Genomic DNA, 18,700 nt, shown 5'->3' on the forward strand with positions numbered 1-18,700 from the left:
GAGCTTCATTTTATTTATGATGTATTTCTCCCATCTGTGATTTAAACCTCGTGATTTCATATTTATCTTCTGGAGGTTTTAAGAGAGGCACGCGTCCTCCGGCCTCGAGCTGCTGCTGCTTCCGGCTCCGTGTGAAATCCTCCTTCAGAGAAACAGACTCGTTTCCCTCCAGCGCGTGAATCTCGGCCTCATTAGCATTTATGCAAATGAGCTTCTAATTGCAGGCGTAATGACTCTGGCGTGGGAGATTTTTCAATCCGCCATGTTTCCTTTCTGTTAGCGCGGGGAAGCATTTCTCCATCTCCTGCTCATCGTGGAGAAGCAGAGCGGATCTTTTCTCCTCCGTGTCTCCTCCTCGCTGAGCGGCTCCTCCAGATGTTTCCTCAGGTTCTGCTGCTGCGGGTCGGTGCAGATGTGCTGCAGAGGAAGATGCTGCAGGAGGAGCTGAGTGACAGGTGAGTGCTGCAGCTCGGTGTGCGCGTGCAGCCGCTGGCTCCTGACGCAACAAGGGGGGGACATGCAGAAGGAAGCAGGGAGCGTGCGTGTGAGGAGGTTGTTGGTTCTAAGGATCGATTCTCAGGATGAGACAGAAACATCTGCTCCGTGTTCAGGTCTGAAGGAGAAACTGGTTCAGGTGAAATGAGAGAAAAGAAGATTTCACTGGTTGCTATTATTTCTTATTTCTTTTGTCTCTGCTCATCCTTGTTTTTTTAATTTACCACCACAGTGTCCCTGCTTAATGAACTGACTGTGTGTGTGTGTGTGTTTGTGTGAGTGTTTGTGTGAGAGGAGGGGGGGGGGGGCTGTCTGGCTTGGCACAAGCAGGCCCCATGCAGCTCCAACAATGTGGACAGATTTGCGGGGACAAAAGAGACGGAGCGTTGAGCTGCAGAGCACGTCTCTGACACCGGCGTGTTACTGGGAACGCTGGGATGTTCCACTGGGGAATCTTCACCTGCTCGACAGGTAGAGCGAGACACGACAGTTCTGCTTCCATCGTGTTTCCTCCCCACATCCTGCACATCCCGCAACACAAAGAAAATATGATAATAATGATAATAACTGTGTTCATGAGGCTCTGAGGATCTGAGGCTGGGAGCTGGAACAGAATGACACGAGCTTTAGAGACAACCAGAGGAATCCTCATCTCATCGTGTTTGACCTCTGCCCCCCCCCCCCGTCACACGAGTCCATATCATCAGCTCGGTCCCAGACAACAAAAGCATCGACACACGTTAAACTCCCCTCAGACGCTGAGGTCAACCTGATACGTTTCCCTCAGATGGAAGAAGATGGATCCTGTGTGGTGTGAGACGAGCTGCAGCTCCGAGGCCTCACAGCAGATCTGCTCTCTTATAAGAAACTGAGGCTAATTTAATGTGAGAATTGATAATAATGAAAATAATCCTCGTGAAAAACCTCAAAGACAAACCCACAAAAATCCTTTTACATATTTGTATATCCTGCGAGCTGCATCGTTTCCTCTCTTCTTCTTCTCGAGCTCCTGAGTCTTTCTTTCTTTCCCCCTGGATCTCATTTCCTCCCTGGAGGGTTTCACTTGCTGCTCAGCGGCTGCTCTACGGAGGCTGCTCTAGGGAGCGTCCACGTCCGAGCGTTAAAACAATAAAACAATAAAACAACGAACCCATTAACAAAAACTGAAGGTGCATTGACTGGAGGAGTTGTCATGGCAACAGGTTAATTTAACATGAGGATGGAATCAGTTCTGCTCTCGATTGAGGTTTGGAAAAAAATATTTAATCTCGGACATTCAGCTGAGACGTGGCCACGATCACCAGAAAACCTCCTGTCACTCAAACTACTGTGGGTTTCAACAGACTGTCTGTTGTTGGTCTGTGATATTTCACCCGTCAGTTCTTAAATTTAAGCTTTGTGAAATGTAAAATCAGGAGAAGGTGATTGTTTTGAGAAGCCGGCCTGTGCACGTAGAGAAGGTGTCTTCACCAGCAGGAGGTCAATCTGCTCTGTGACAGATTAGAGCCTCTGGTGGTTTCAAGTGTTTCTGTCACAGCGAGAATCTGAAGGATTAGAAATGTTCAATGTGATGTAAATAATTTATTTACTTGATTCACAGATTTCCTGCTTTTTTTCATCTTTCCAAACTGTCAGAAAATAGTGAAGAATATTGATCTTTAAATTTAAAACGTGTCAAACACCTGATTTTATTTTGTTTCCTATTAAATAAAACCATGAAAAGTAATAAATCTTCACATTAGATGAGGTGGAGACATTTTGTGTTTGTCAAATTTTTATTGAAATTTTGCTATTTTGCTACTGAGGAAATTTGTTGTGTCATAATAATTGATATGATTTATCGCCTTATTCAATATTTTATAGGATCAAAATCTGATGAAGCTCTTACATGAAAATCCTCCTATTTGAATGCATCAGGGACGATTAGAGGTGTTTATCAATCTGAGTTAAATTAAAGTTTCTATTTAAAAACCCAGTCGTGAACTCTCTTGATCCTAAAATGATAAATGAATTTAGAGTCACTGTTCTTCTTCTCAATCAGCAGCTTTAACGTGTGAGTCTTTATTCACCTCCTCTGAGCCGCCCCCTTCAAAGTCTTTAAAAATATTATTTTATAAGTGTTTTTAACTTTTCTCTGTGTTATTGCTTCATTTCATCCATTGTCTTGAATCAACTTAAATCTTTAACTGCACTTCAAGTTTCTTCTGATTTTATGAGACACTTTGTAAACCTACAGTTCATTATTAATATGAATATTTATCTAGACTCCCTCCCTGTAGCTGAGGAGCTGGAGTCAGGACTCGGGCCTGTGCAGGTTGAAGGGGGAGGAAGGGAGAGTGTGTGTGTGTGTGGGGGGGGGGGGGGGTGCAGGAATGGCCTGATGGGTACTAATGAAGTCGGGATGCTGAGGTCCAGCTCGGTGCCCGGGTTCCCATCATGCAGAAGGAGGAGGGGGGGGGGGGGGGGTGTGCAGCCAGCCTATTGTGCCGGTCCCTCACCCATTAGCCCACACCGAGCCCCGGAGGCCCCGGCCCCGGTAACCAGGAGACACAGCGGCCGTGTTCAGAGGCTGAGCTCCAGGAAAGCGTCCAAAATGTGGAGAGAAAGAAAGAGGGGAGCCGGGGGCACTGGGAGCAGTGGGGACACTGGGAGCAGGGAGGACACTGGGAGCGAAGAGGACACTGGGAGCGAAGAGGACACTGGGAGCAGAGGGTACACTGGGAGCCGAGGGGACACTGGGAGCAATGGGGACACTGGGAGCAGAGGGTACACTCGGAGCAGATACTATACTGGGAGCAGAGGGTACACTGGAGCAGAGGGTACACTGGGAGCAGAGGGTACACTGGGAGCAGAGAGGACACTGGGAGCTGAGGGGACACTGGGAGCTGTGGGGACACTGGGAGCAGAGAGGACACTGGGAGCAGAGAGGACACTGGGAGCCGAGGGGACACTGGGAGCAGTGGGGACACTGGCAGCCGAGGGGACACTGGGAGCAGTGGGGACACTGGGAGCCGTGGGGACACTGGGAGCAGAGAGGACACTGGGAGCAGAGAGGACACTGGGAGCCGAGGGGACACTGGGATCAGAGGTGACACTGGGATCAAAGGGGACACTGGGAGCCGTGGGGACACTGGAAGCAGAGAGGACACTGGGATCAGAGGGGACACTGGGAGCCGTGGGGACACTGGGAGCCGAGAGGACACTGGGAGCAGAGAGGACACTGGGAGCAGAGAGGACACTGGGAGCCGTGGGGACACTGGGAGCCGTGGGGACACTGGCAGCCGAGGGGACACTGGGAGCAGTGGGGACACTGGGAGCCGTGGGGACACTGGGAGCCGTGGGGACACTGGGAGCAGAGAGGACACTGGGAGCAGAGAGGACACTGGGAGCAGAGAGGACACTGGGAGCCGTGGGGACACTGGGAGCCGTGGGGACACTGGGAGCAGAGAGGACACTGGGAGCAGAGAGGACATTGGGAGCCGTGGGGACACTGGGAGCAGTGGGGACACTGGGAGCAGTGGGACCCCCGACAACAAACCGGGGCCTGACGAAGTTGTCTCTTTGCAGTCGCGCCTCCTATTGAAGCAGTAATTTATTCAAAGGAGATTTTTATCCCCACGATCTGATTATTATGATAATCGAGTGACCCGTACCCCCCCCCCCCCCCCCCCTGCTCCTGTCTGGACAGTAGAAGCTGATTTGCACGGTGCCCCCCCCCCCCCCCCCCCCCCTCCGCTCGCATTCCTGGACTGCTCCGCATCACACACGCAGACAATGAGTGGATGCGCGCACTTGATCCAGGCCCAGGCGCGCGCGCGGGCAGGGGGGGGGGGGGGGTGGCTTTGTGTCCAACGAGCAGCCAGACAAGATTACACACACTTCATATGGGAAAGTGCAGGAGACACGCACGGGAGGTTGGTGCGCGTGCGTGGAGGCGCCTCTGTTACCTGAATTAGAGAAGAGATCGTGCACGTGGGGGTCGCGCCTGATGCGGACGCGTGGACACGTGGGGATTCAGACTCGAGAGTGAAGTCAGAGGAAGGAATCCGACATGAAGTCAGATGATTAGTTTCCAGCAGAGAACTTGGATCACGCACGATTCTTCACACGCACGCGCTCATTCTTCAGAGGGTGGAGACACCAGCAGACCTGCACCGTGCCATAAAGGGGAGGGGCCTACCCGCAATATATGTTTTTAGAGGAGGCTGGTCTGGGTTCATATTGCATCTGACGCGAGGAATGGCGAGTGCGAGCGACGGCGGGGGCATGCGGGGAGGGGGCTGGGGGGGCGTGTATGTGACCCACGTCCGCGGGAGATAATGGGGATGATCATAAAACGGAGGGAGAGCCCGTGCGAGGGAAGCTGAATGGATGGAGCCACGCACACGTCACCAGCAGCCGCAGCCATGAAGAGCGTGCGCTCCAGCCTCCAGCTGCTCAGTCGCTCTCCATCTCCAGAGCCGCGCGCTGCTCGGCGCTGAGGAGCGGACACACGCGCACCGGAGACTGCGTGAGTATGAGATGTGATGTGTTCGGTTCCCAGGCGGGTGCGGGCGGAGGATGGCGGCCGAGCGGCTGCAGGACCGCGGGTCCGCAGCCGCGCAGCGTTGCATCGTCAACCTGCGCAGCGGCGGAGCAGGGCGCGTGTGTGTTCTGGACGTGGCGACAGCAGGCGGTGATGGGCGATGCGTGTTTGTGCAGCAGCTTCTCGGTTGTGAGTGTTACACCTGGTCTGGTGTCAGTTTGTGTCCTGGTGCAGAGAGAGCTTTGACACAAGGGGACGTTCCTCTGAGCGGAAGCTGCTGGAGCTCGAGTCAGATGAAACATGTGGTTCCGCTCGGAACTTGAACATTTTGTGTTTTATCTTCATTCCTCTGTTTGTGAACTGCACCAGCGAGTCTGGAAGGACTCCGCTGATCCGGTTCCTCGAAGGGAGCAGAGTCCATGTGCAGCGAGAGGTCACCGGTGAGTTGTGGAAACACTCTCTGGGTGAAAGAAGAAAGAAATGAGTGAAAGAACAAGTCGTGATGAAACGAGCTCCGGCTCCTCTTTGAGGGACAACTCCTCGTTTCACAGCCTCAGTGACGCATCGTGCTCCGGCTTCATATGCGCCATTCACCGGGAGCCACAAAGGCCGAGAGGCGCTTCCAGCCCTGATTTCATTTCTCACGCACACATCTCCAGGCACTTAGCAGGGTCACTTCTCCCGCTCCATGGCCCCCCATGGACGCGTCCAGTCGGGCCTGCGATGCGTAACAAGACGAAGTGGAGGCGTTCACACCCACAGGGCCGGATGAAGGGATCACAAGGCCAGAGATCCAGTGCACACGTGTACGCGCTCCGGACACACCGCGACACCACTGAGGCTCAGGAGCTTTAACAAATAAAATAGAATTAAATACAATCTGACATTATGCAACGTTTCACGTGATGAACACGGAGGTCAGTGCGCGAGGAGCAGAGCACAGAGCGAATCTGCACAGAATCTGGTTCATGTGCAATACGAACGTTTTGAATTTAATTAAAACTAACCCTTATTTTAAAGAAACATATTTATGTATTTAAGTCGAACAGACAGACACACACGTCAGGTAGTGCATTATGTTTGTGTGCAGTAATGTGTGTGTGTGTGTGTGTGTGTGTGTGTGTGTGTGTCCACAGCTGAAGTCTCGTCAGTCAGAACTGTGTTTAAAATAATCCTGCTTCTCGTTCCTGCATTATGACGAAATAATAACTGTGACGCTTTAGGGTCAAACAGTTGTGATACAGTTATTTCTATAATCACAGCTGTAAGGTAAAATAGTAAAGTAGTTCAACATGTGTAAGACTTGAACATTTATAATTCAACAACATGCGATAATTTGATGGCATTAAATATCCATCTATTTTCTGAATGCACGCACGATCAGTCACAGTAGTTCTGTTACACGCAGGATTTGTGACACACGTCAGATGGTTGTCCGCCACTAGGCCTGCACCGCCTGCACCTCAGGTCATCTCTCACACACCCACACGGACACACACTCACATACACTGACCCGCTTTTAACACGTGCGTAATACACCTTTATTTCGTGCGTAAAACTCGCGCGTAATTGTCTCTTGAGAATTCTCAGGTGGCGTGAAAGGAAACGTTTAACCAGGATCGTACCACGTGGTGTTAATCAGACAATAATCTGAATAAGGATAAATTTCTTCTCATCACTTCTGCACCTTCACTTGAAATATTCCCAATTAGAAGCGCTGGATTTGTTGACGTCATGCACGTCTTGGCCAATGGCGCAGCCGGCTGAGGTTTGTTGAAAGATGGAGAGAGAGAACTTGGATTGAAAGGCCTATTTTTGGATTAAAAAAAAAATCTGTGATCAGGTGAGTCAAAGCAAAAAGGCTTAAAACTGCAGAACAGAATCTTCCAGTTAATCTGAGTCGTGAAATGATAAAAACACACAGGCCGTGATAATGAAAGGACTATTAATGATAATGGGGAAATAAGTGTAAGCTGCATGTTATTATCTTTGTAACTATCCAGCTTGGAAATCGTTTATTAAAAAAAATATATAGCAAACCAGCACAGAATCAGAAAGGAAATCAAAAAGAAAAAAGACTGACCTCCAACGTGAAGAATTTAAAGGAAAGTGAACAATCAGTTTGTTTTAATATATACATTTTTAAAGATACTAGAAAAAATCAGCTTTTAAAATGTTAATTATTATTATTATTATATTAATAATAATACTTAGCCTTCTTTAAAACTGTCACTGAAAAATCACAATTATCGTATAGTTCGGATTATATATTAATATTAGAATATATGTATTTTAAAATAACTTAAATGTAAACTATCATTCCTTCTGATGGATCTTTATGAAGTAAAATATATTTCTTAAATGTATGACTGCAGCTGTGTGTGTGGGTGTGTATGTGTGCGTGTGTGAGAGAGTGTGTGTGTGTATGTGTGTGTGTGCAGCAGCATCATTCGGGGGCATCTGTCTTTTCTTGCTTTGTCCTTGTGGATTGAAACAAAAAGCTCCTTGACGAGGACGTGTGTTGTGGTCGCAGCCTCCTGGACGACAACAAACACATAAAGAAAAAAGTGTTGATGTATTCAGACAGTAGAAGAAGAAGAAGACCAGCTGTTGGAGCGAGAACAATGATGGGGGGGGGGTTTGACTACAGGGATGTAGCCGTGGCTGCTAACGCCATGTTGCTTGTCCAGTGGAGAAGGAGAGCTCAGGTTGGGCCGTGTGATGGAGGACAAGTTCCGTGTCTCTCCCTCCTCTCACTCTCCCTCAGTATCACTCCATCTCACTCTGCTTTCAGTGGTGCTGGTGGGGGAGGAGCCTGCCACAACAGGGATCTGGGCACACAGGATAGCTTTAATTAGATGGGGCCTCGTGCCATGTGGCTACATGGTGTGTGTGAGAGGGATTGTGTGTCTGTGTGTGCGCAGAGGGATTGTGCGTATTGTCTATACCCGTACAAGTAAAGAGGTGTTTTTACTGCGTTAAGCTCGATATTTGCCAATTTTTTTTGAACAATTTTCGCAAAAAACATTGTGTGCTTCAGGCGTCATCGTGCTTTGTTCAGTTTATTTGTATGACATCACAGTTCGTTTGTCACAGTGGCGGGGGGGCGGCGTTTCAAGCCTTCACCCTCCTATGGAGCCGGTCAGCGGGTGACAGGGGTGCGCCATAGGGATGGGCGCCTGGCCGGAGAAAGGGAAGGTTGGGGCCATAGCCAGTTTGGACTGGTTCATCAACTTGTGTACTTTTTATTGGGGCCTCTCGCTGATTGCTTGACGTGAAGGGAGGTTTCTTTATGAAGGCATTACTTGCAGGCCAATCACAGCCTTCGTTGCACAAAGAGAGGTTTCCTATTGGCCTAGGGGGTTTGAGGCGGGGCTAGGGGCCACTTGGTGACATCAAAAAATTAAGGGTCAGGACATTTAAGGGCCACTGTAAGTTGAGTGAGGGAAAAGGCCCCGGGCCTCAAGAGTCACGTCTCTGTTCGGAGCTGATGTTAACGGTTATTTGATTTTTTTCGTCCAGGCTTTGCTCGCTTTTAACACGAAAAATCTCTTGACATGTAAAATCAAAGATGGAGACTTGTCATCATGTTTTATTAACGACTCTCTCCTCTGCTTATAGGTCAGAGCCCATGTTGCTGCGCCTGCAGCTCGAGAGGATGGGTAGCCTTAGGGGTTGGCTGTTATCTTTGGTTATCTAGCTGTATGAGTGATGTACATTCTTCATAAAGCTAGATAACCGAAAGTAACAAGAATCCCATTACACTCCTGAAAAAGGCATCAAGACCCCATATGTACCTCCCTCAAAAAAAATACACAAACTGCCACAGGAACAGCAACACGTGAAGAAAATGGACGACAGTTACGAGGACACGGCAGCGGCAGATTGCAGCAGGAGGTACGGTGCATGACTCAGGTCCGTGTGACTGTTCTGTAGGTCTATTGTTTGTGTGTGTGTGTGTGAATGGGTGTGAAAGTGTCTGAAATCCCGCCCACAAGGCCGTTAGGTAAGTCTGCTGTGAGGCTCCGTCCGTGTTTGTGATCCGTCAGCATTTAGAAATGCAGAATCCTGAAGCAGCCATGAACGTGTCTCCTGCAGCCGGGGGTAGTGATCCAGAGCAGCACGGTTGGTGCAACAGGATCACTTTTAATCTAATAAGCCCCATGATCCTTGTGTGTGGGGCTGCATGCGGGGGCTTTAGTATCACATGGCCGGGAGTGACGGGCCTGCTGAAAAAGGCCCACACTGATTCACCAAAGCCGGTGGACTTTGACAAGTCATTTAACAAGTTAGCTAATCAGTTTGCTGGTCAGCGCCCTGTTCTCTTGTCTCCATGAATCTCAGCTCTGCTGCTTCCATCTTTGGCATCAAGAGAATATTCTATATAAAAAAAACACAGCAGGCCTTTTATATCATGGGAGCTGCATACGGTGCCATGAATTATACATATGTTCCGACTTGGAAGGGATTGTGTGAGTTAAGAATGCTCCCTCCGAGTTAATCCGGGCTCCCAGTGCCCCGCCGGCTCCAAAGTGAACAGACAAGAATCTGTTTGAGGCCAGTTTTGTTAAGTTAGCCCTTGTTGATTCGTTTCCCTCCTTCCCACCTACTCCATTCTGCCTTTTGCATGAAAAGATGTTTGATTCGGGGTCCTGGGGCAGTTGTTTGATTTGACGTGACAGTCGGCTCGGTTGTGAATGGGCAGTGGCAAAGCCTCCATTGCACGAGGGGCTGCCATGTGGAAAGGCCTGATGGGATCTCACTGAATGCTCCTGTGTGTGCACGCAAGTCTTCGTGGGGGGAGTGGTCCAGGGGCAATCAGGCAGAAGGTGCCCCCCAGTGACGAGATCCATGAGTGAGAGAAGGAGAACAATTTCAGCCTTTAGGTTCTTTGCCTGGTCTCATGGTGAGGAGTAATTGGTCAATCAGATCCTCAACCTCAAGGCCCCTGATGGCTGATTGAAGGTGTGATTTCCTTTCTGCCCATCAAAGCTAGAGGGTCACTCCTGCTGAGAGGCCCCAGAGGATTGTTCCCGAGGTCTGAAGGCTTTGGAGCTACAAGCCGAGCAGTGAACTCCAATTGTCATACCTATTTGGCATGGCGGTTTGCCATTTCAACACGGCTCAGCGAAAGCACCACCCCCAGATTTGGATGTATTCAGCCTGACGTGGTGCTAACTCTAAACGCAGGCACGGGGCCGAAGTGAAATCCCTAAAAGCTTGTGTGGCAGACCCACCTCACAATGTCTATCCCCCCCCCCCCCCCCCACCCCCCCCCCCCCCCCCCCACCCCCCGCTGCATTGCAGGTGCTCAGTGTGACATTTGAGCTCTGGGCTCCGCTAATAAGAGAGAGGAACGAGGGCCTTGACAGGAAGTGACAGCTTCCTGCTTGGACGACAGCGCAGTCCCTGGTTCCCTCTGTGTTGTGGTGCTACCACCACCACCAATGTGTTTGTATTACAGCGTTGACTCATGAACACGGCACGGCCTTGATCTGCGATAGGAAATGACAGATTGACAACTGTGCCTGACTTATATCCAAGCGCATGTGTCTGTGCAGGTAAATTCAGCATTTTACAAAGTAGGGACCATGTAAAGATAAACGGAGTCTCCTCCTGCTTCCTTTTCTGTGTCAGTGTGAGTGTCGGGGGTGAACAGGAGCTGAAGTCTGGGACAGATTGTGTTTATACCCTAAGCAGTGCCCTGGGAGACGCATGTCATGGTGCAAATGCTCTGTGCTGGCTCTGTGTGTGGCACAGTTATCACTGTCAGTCCTCACTGGGGACCCCAGAGCAGAGACCGTCTCAGCCTCCGCCCGCCTGCAAATGGCACCGAGATGGGAGAGTTCCTACAAACCACCGTGGGGCCTTTGCGCTCTCTTTTTTTTCTGAGTCCCATGGCAGAGTCTGAAATAGAAAGAGGGCGCAGAGAGAAAGGGTGAAGGAAAGAAGGGAGAGAGAGGAAGGAGGAGGAGGAGGAGGTTGGTTGGTTTGTCTTAGCTTTCATGCACCAGGCAAGCAGATTTAGACTCAAGTGTCAAATAGAAAAACAGCCATTGTGGACGGGTCCTTCTTGTCCCCCCCCCCCCCTCTCACCAGTAGACTTTACAGTCAATAGAGCTCGTCCACTTGTCACGACGGGACAATGCGCCCCCCCCCTCCTCCCTTACAGCCCTGCCAGGTCCGAGCAGCCAGCCAGCTTTCTGAATAAGACCCAGTGACTCTTGCCCCTTTTCCTCTGCCTCTCTTTCTCTTGAAGGAACACACCAACAGAGCTTAGAAAATGGCTTCGCTGTCGGGCATGAGCAGAAGGCCAGACCCTGTTATTCTCCACAACACTTGCATCCCCTTCACCCAATACACTCGCAGAGAAATGAATGTATCTAAGGCCGTTTCAAAAGTCAACGGGCCTCCCCAGAGAAAGGAGATTAACTTTGGGAACTCAGCAGTAACAGTTGAACTGTGAGCTTGCCCGGACCACACGGAGGCGCCTCCTCTCCTCGGCCCGGCTGCTCCGGTGGCCTCCCTCTTGGTTTGGAGTCGTCTGGAGATAAAGATGAAATGGGCTTTGTGTTTTCAGCTTCAGACCTCAGAGAACTACTTTTGACAATGTAACTCAGCTTTTGCCACATTTCTCCACCGACTTGCCAAGTTCTATCCGAAGGGACCGTGCAGATATCTTTAGATCTCGTGCCCCCCCGAGGGAGTGAGCCGAGGGTAAACATAGTGGGCGCACACAGGAAGCGAGGAATATCAGCGGGAGCGTGGTGCAGCGCTGAAGCATGAATTCATTTTCACACGTAGAACGGAGACAGTGATGTTTCAAGAATGGAACCGTCTTTCAAAGAGAATAAGTGAAGCCTGTTCTATCCACACCTTTAGAACTTTCAACCACAATAAATCGAGCCATTCAGCAGCCGCACAAACAAGCCAGAGCTAAACAGTGCATGCATTGGTTTGTTTCGGTTGTTAATACAGCTTTTACTGAGAGCCTCTGTCCTCAGAAAAAAGCCATTCTAGTGAAATGACTTGGCAAAGCATCCGATGGAGAGTCTGTTCAGACTGAAGCTGCTCCCGCTGCCATTGTCTCGCTCGCTCTCACACACCTACGAGTCCAGAGTGAGCACACAATTTCATTGTTGTGTGAGCTGTTAATATCAGAGGCTTCACAATAGAGCCCATTCGCCATATTTGCATAAGGCACTCTTCCAACAAGGACCCGGAGAGGGCTTGAAAGCTGGCCCACTCCAGTGCCAATGGCAAAAAAATGTCAAGTGCCAATTAGGAGAGGTTTGCCACCATTCAGCAGTACCCCACCCACCCCTGTAGTCCGTCCCCTCCCTGCTTACCCACCACAACTCTCTCACACTCCAAGTCACCCCTGTTTTACCACCTTATCCCAATTTCAGACGCAGACCCTTCCCCTGCTGACACCCACAGACAAAAGCTGCCTCCCTCCTCTGCCGGCTAATGGAAGATCCTTTCTGCTGGACTTGGAGTATTAGCCAAATGAGACAGTGTGCCCGGTGCCGCGATTAGTCAGCTTTCTTTGTTGATGTCTTTGAATAGAAGGGTTCAGGAACTACGTGGCTGAACCTACGAGACACAGACTCCACCTGCTGAACACTGAACTTCATCAGCTCGGGACAATGTGCTGCTTTGGTCTCAGACTCACAGGTGTGAGGCGATGAGGGAAGGTTTTCTCCAAACACAGACGCAATTACAAATAACCCTCTGAGCTGATATCTGTAGTGGTAGGTCTGTGTTAGCTCTAATAGCATCCGGCCTCCTAAAGCTAGTCCTGCTCATCATGTTGCACTAACGCACAGAGCCTCCGGTCCTATCAGGAGAAGGTCTCACAGATTTAAATGTGGAGCACACGCTTTCTGTCGGCTGTTAAACGAAACACACACCAACACGGATTCAGAGGTGCTACGTCAAATCCATGTTAGCTTAACTGGTGAGTGTCAATATCGCCGAGCAGCTGTTTACATTTCTACCGATGCTGGAAATTCTGCGTTATTTCCTCTAACGCTTAACAGCAGCTGTCAGATGCAGAGCAGGTGGTGACAGGAATGTAGATCATCATCAGTGACCCTGATTTCATGTAACGTCGTGTTTACGTTGCCTTCGCTTCAAAAGACAGCGACGTCAAGCAAATGAAAAAAACAACAACAGTGTCCTGTAAAACGACAAGAAGGAAGGAAATTAAATTAAAATAGAATGAAGTCGTAGACGCATTAAAAGAAGGTAATCGTGTTTGCTCAAGTGGGCTAGCGTTGTTTAGCACAGAGCGTTTACCTAACTTACCGCCTCCTGCCACTCAAAAGGATTTTTCTCTTGTCCTCTTTTCTCTTTCATTCTTTCATTCAATCTCTGTGTCGAGTTTTTTTTTTCTTTCCCACCCTTGATTCTCAGATGGTTGGATCTGATTTGCATACATTTGCATAATGAAAGTCATTTGCATGCTCAGGGGCAGACTGTACCATGAGAACAGACATGAAAAGGTGTGTGTGTGTGTGTGTGTGTGTGTGTGTTTATACGTTCATTCACGTGTGTGCGTGGCTTGCATTCGTATGTTTCCCTGAACTATACATGTGTGTGTTGATGGATAAACCACGTTCTTAAATGTTTGGACGACCCTCTGATTTTTCTCCTCCTCGTCTTCTGTGCAGGCGACGACCAGCGGACCCCTGGAGGAGAGCTGGCAAAAGGAGACTGAAAAACAGAGAAGAAGAAGGAGGAGGAGGGGTTGCTGTTGATTCTGCCCTCCCTCTCTCCTCGCCCTCCTCTGCAATCGCCTCCTCCCTCCACCTCCCCCCTTCTTCCTCCTCTGCTCCATCCTCAGCAGACTGCCCTTTTTTCCTGTACAGCAAGACGCAGCCCGCGCCACCATCTTAGAGCAACGCTGGCATGAAATGGAAGTGGGAAGACCGGCCAGTGCAGGTAACACGCCAAACCCGCTGCGCCCGCCATCATGCGTCTTTCCACCGGCGCCACCCCCGACGCTCCATCCTCTCCTCCTCCACCTGCCCGAGTCCTCGCCCCTCGTATCCAGCCTCGGTTTTAATCATCTCGGATATGTTTGTTAATTGCACGATTCCCGAGATGCACTGATGGCGGAGGGGAGGGTGAGCCGATGTGGGCGGGGCGTGTTTAGTGTTTGTGTTCACATTAAATCACTCTGCTCTCAACGCCTCTCTCAGGAGGCTTTCAGTGGGCATCTGGCCTCCGACGCGCAATGTTTCCTTTCCCGTTTGGGATTTCTTTGTGGCATCCTCACATGCGTGCCCTGACATGGCGGCGGCTGCCATTTTGGAGATAACTGACGAAAACTGTGCACAATACAGAGCCAATATTTGTGACTGTGTACCTGAGCGCTCTGGGATTTGTGCACTATATTTAGTCATGCATCAAATAACAGTGACAGTGCTTTAGATAATTTTTGCAACTGAGTTACAGCGTCAATATAAATTCTAAAAATCTAAACGTTTCGACTCAACTCGTTAAATGAGGTCAGAAGAAACATCTGTGGAGTGGAAGCTGATGGTTTCCCTGAACCACTCTTCACACTCTCAGAGAGGAACAGTGCAGCGTGAGACAGACAGACGGACAGGAGGTGGTGGACAAGTGGGCGAGTGGGACCTCGACAGGGCTCGGTCCTGGAAAGCCTCTCGCTGCTCAGACAAGTCGAGTATTGTTCTCCCTCAGCGAACTCGCAGCATTACTCCAACCGAGGAGCTCCCGACTTTCAAAACCCCTTAATCCAAAACTCCAATAAGCATCAACTGGGCTTAATTAAGGAAGCAAGGCGGTAAACAATGCACGCCATTGTCCCCACAACAGAAACCTCCCATTGTGTGTGTCTGTGGTGCAGAGGTCAAGGAGACAATGCTAATGCTAACCCTACAGTAGGGTGCTAGCACAGAGACGGCTCATTGGGTCAAGGTGAGAGAAAACTGTCCCGTCAGAGAAAGTCAGAATCAAAAGAAAAAGTCTTCAGTTTCTCTTTGGCACTGATTCCTCTACTTACACAGACTAAACCTAAAGAAATGCTAATTCTAATTAGGTCAGGCCGACTGCTCTGTATTAAATATTCTGAAGATGCAGCCTTTAAAAGTGGAGGCTTGGCTTTCCAGAGAAGTTCTGCAGTAACTGTGTCAAACCCGAGGCGCACTAATCACAGCCCCGCCGCCATAAACAGGTGGTAGATTGAGCAAAGGGGGTCGGGGTCCTTCTCAATTTGCTGTGTAAATTATGCAGAGCCCAAAACAATGCACACAGTAGACAGTGGAGTGGCTGGCGTTGGCTAATGAGATGATGAGAAGCCTGGGAGGGCTGGGAGCAAGCGGAGGTGAGGGGGTGGGCACGGCCGGCAGCTTGTGTCTGGATCTGTGTGTTGGTTTGTGTGTGTCTTGTGTGCGAGGGTCTGGAGGAGCTTTGGCAGGGGAGCAGACACTGTCCCGTCTGCACACACCCCACCGCCAGCACAGAGGGAGGGGGGGCAGGCAGCTGGGGGACCCTGCCCCCATTGCACCGGCAAGAGCACCAGCCTTGGGAACCTCTGTGGCAGGGGTCCCCCCCACACCCCCCCAACACTGGCACGTAGGGGCCCCCCAAAAGTCTGGCTTCAACCCCCCATCACCACAATCCCTTCCTCCCTCTTGTCTCCCCAACCAGCACCACTCCTCCCACTCTGATGGGAGGCTGGGGGCCTGGGAAGGACTTCAAGTTCACGGCCAGACCTCCTATTGAGCTGACAGCCGACTGTTTGCTCAATCCAGCTCCTATTCAGGGCCGGGCTGGAGGATCGGGGTGGGGGGGGGGGGGTTGCTAGACGGGACACGGTGGCTCTGTTATAGCCATTCATTCAGCGGGGGGGAGACGGGTAAAGGGCGAGGGAGAGAGTGAAGAAGGATCGGGGGTTCGAGTCGGCGTGCATAAATAAAAAGTGAGGAATCTAAAGTTTGCTTTGAGCAGTGTGCGCCCCCCCCCCCCCCCCCCCAGACCCTTTAGACTCTTAATTACTGGCACCTTCCTCTTTTCTCTCCCACTACTCACTGCCCCCCCTCCTCATCCCCGCCATGAACACACACACTCACACACACTCACATACACACACAATAACAAAATTGCAATCATTCTCATCATCCTCTCCATCCCCTGGTTTTATTGGGCCACATGCTGGGGCTGTAAATTTACCATTAACAAGCTTATTCACTGTTTCCTCTCGACAAAACAAAACCACGACGCCAATAACTCAAAGCAACACCAAAACCCAAAACTGACTTTAATGCCACCAACCTGCGCTGTGAACCCCCCCCCCCCCTCGCCGGGTGCCAACGTGGTCCTCGCCAGGAGCTCGGTGGTTGTTGGTTTCTGCCGTTAAGCCGGACGGCTGCATCATCGGGTCACTCTGCACTCGCTGACCCGCTGTAATATTTTAAGTTGCTTGTCTGAGCCGCTTGAAAATGCAGCAAAAAAGAGGGTTTGATGGTCTCGTGGAGTCCGACTCAGCCGAGCTTAGGGGGCGTCACATGCTTCATCTTTGTGTGAGCAGCTCGTACCAGGCTCCGGCTCAGGCCTTTCACCTCCAGCCTCAATCCCCTCGCAGCTACGTGGCGCTGGGCGTCCCTCGGACAGATTTAGGACACACAATGGGAGACTTTCTCCAGCGAGGACGAGTCCCCCTCAAATTGGCATTCACAGCCAACTGTCTCAGATAATTGTTTTGACATTCGCATGATTGGCCTCACTGTGTGTTTTGACTCCCTCTGAGGAATGGCAGCCGCATTCTTAATGTCATCTTTCTGTCTGCAGGTGAGTGCTGTCGGTGCAGGACGACCGCGGCCAGACAGCGGAGGGGCAGCGGGGGGGGGGGGGGGGGGGGGGCAGCGGGATCCCTCCTCCAGCCGCCGTCTTCAGCCCGGAGTGAACACGTGTCCGTGCACGACTCGACGCACACTCCTCTCCGTGGCTCTGGAACACTTCGGCAGCGACACGTTGACGTGTGTGATTCGTGATTTGACCCGAGAGTCGAGCTGGACTGAGAGTGAGGGAGCGAGGTGCAGACAGAGCGAGGGACGTCCTGGTCCACAGCTGTGACTCTTCTGCTTTGGAGGGTGTGGCCCTGAATTTTGTGATTTTCTTTCATCCACTTACTTACACGTGAAACTATGTAAAGCTCCACTTACTGCAGGTCACAGTGTGATTTGTGTTAGTTGCTAGGACTCAGAGACACGTGAATGTGAGACCCACGGCAGCCGTGAATAATACTGCACTGCGATTGGACAGCTCCGTGTGTCGGCCGACACGATGGTGAAGGCGTGAGCTGTCGTCTTTAAACTCTATGCAACTGTTTTATCCTTTTTGTTCTCATTCATCCTGAACTCCTCTCTCATCCTCCCTGTGTAGTTGTCTTGTTTCTGGGGCTGTAGTGTGTAGACGTCCCTTCAGGCGTCAGCAGCAGAGATGGATTCTGAGGAGTTAATAACTGAGGAGACAGTGAGAGCCTGAGCGTCAGTGTGTGACAGATGACAGAACGCAGCTCACTTTCATCACTGCATGTATTGAATCTCATATTTGCAGCCTTAACAGACTCGGCAGCTTTAAGCCACAGTCTGAGTGAACGTGGACTCACACATTTAATATTCCTGATGGCAGGAGTGTGTTTGATCAGCAGGGAGCAGCTGAGCCGAGCTCGGTGTGTACAGAACCCGCCGCACTATTAAAACCTCCCAGCATGCTTTGAGTCGCAGCCGCTCGGCTCCTCCCTGCGTCTCTGTGATGGCCTTTGGGTGAGACACGACAAATACATCGGCTTCACACACTGCCTTAATTTCCTGTCCTTAACATTAACACACACACACACACATACACACACACACACACACACACACACCCCAATGCAATAAAGCAAGTGCTATCGCAGCCTAATTCATTCTATATTAATTTTCAGGAAGTGGCAAATTTTTTATTACGATTGATAATCTATGCAAATCTCTTAAATATTACTTTAAACAATCTATGTCTATGCAGTGCTCTTGATTCAAGGGAGACTATCTTAGTCTAATTTAGAAAATGTATTCTTCTGATAATCATCCCAGTGCTCGAGACAATTACTTATCTGCCTGGATAAGCTTGAAATTATGTTTGTAATCTCTAGAAAAAATAAAAGAGTCACTTGTCTGATACCAGTCGAGTGGCGTGAACATCATGAATTGTCGTCTACAATAATTAAATCGGTTGCACTAAACCTGCAGATCCGACTGTTTGTGTTCAGCCGTGCTCTGTTGTTTCCAGTGAGCAGCCATGTTGTTTCCAGTGAGCAGCCATGTTGTTTCCAGTGAGCAGCCATGTTTGTGTCACGTAGTCGAATCGCTGCGGACAAGAATTCACCTCATGTGCCTTTCTATGGAAAACTGTGTTGGAATAGTAATAAAGGTTTACATTGAAAACAGAGGAAAACTGGACCTTGTGTGTTTTTTGTTTGAGCTGATGATTCTGCACCATGTGATAAGAAAGGTTGTGTGTTCAGCTGCTGGAGTGTCCTTGAGCACAGCAATCAAATGCAACCCAGTTCCAACATGATAGAGCCAAATGAGAAGATTATCATAATGAGCCTGAGATCCAGCTGTTATCACAACACCATCAGGGAAGTGGGTTTATTTTCTGTGGTGT

At 50.1% G+C, this 18,700-nt stretch overlaps 1 long non-coding RNA gene across 1 annotated transcript; it reads left to right on the forward strand.

The window, feature by feature from the left end:
* Positions 1 to 4,803: 4,803 nt before the first annotated feature.
* Positions 4,804 to 18,477, forward strand: LOC133964375 (uncharacterized). The gene is made up of 4 exons (XR_009923768.1): positions 4,804 to 5,005; positions 8,642 to 8,917; positions 13,696 to 13,966; positions 16,841 to 18,477. It is a non-coding gene; the product is annotated as an uncharacterized LOC133964375 (long non-coding RNA).
* Positions 18,478 to 18,700: the final 223 nt, after the last annotated feature.

The sequence above is a fragment of the Platichthys flesus genome, chromosome 11 (genome assembly GCF_949316205.1).
Source record: "Platichthys flesus chromosome 11, fPlaFle2.1, whole genome shotgun sequence".
Taxonomy (NCBI): domain Eukaryota; kingdom Metazoa; phylum Chordata; class Actinopteri; order Pleuronectiformes; family Pleuronectidae; genus Platichthys; species Platichthys flesus.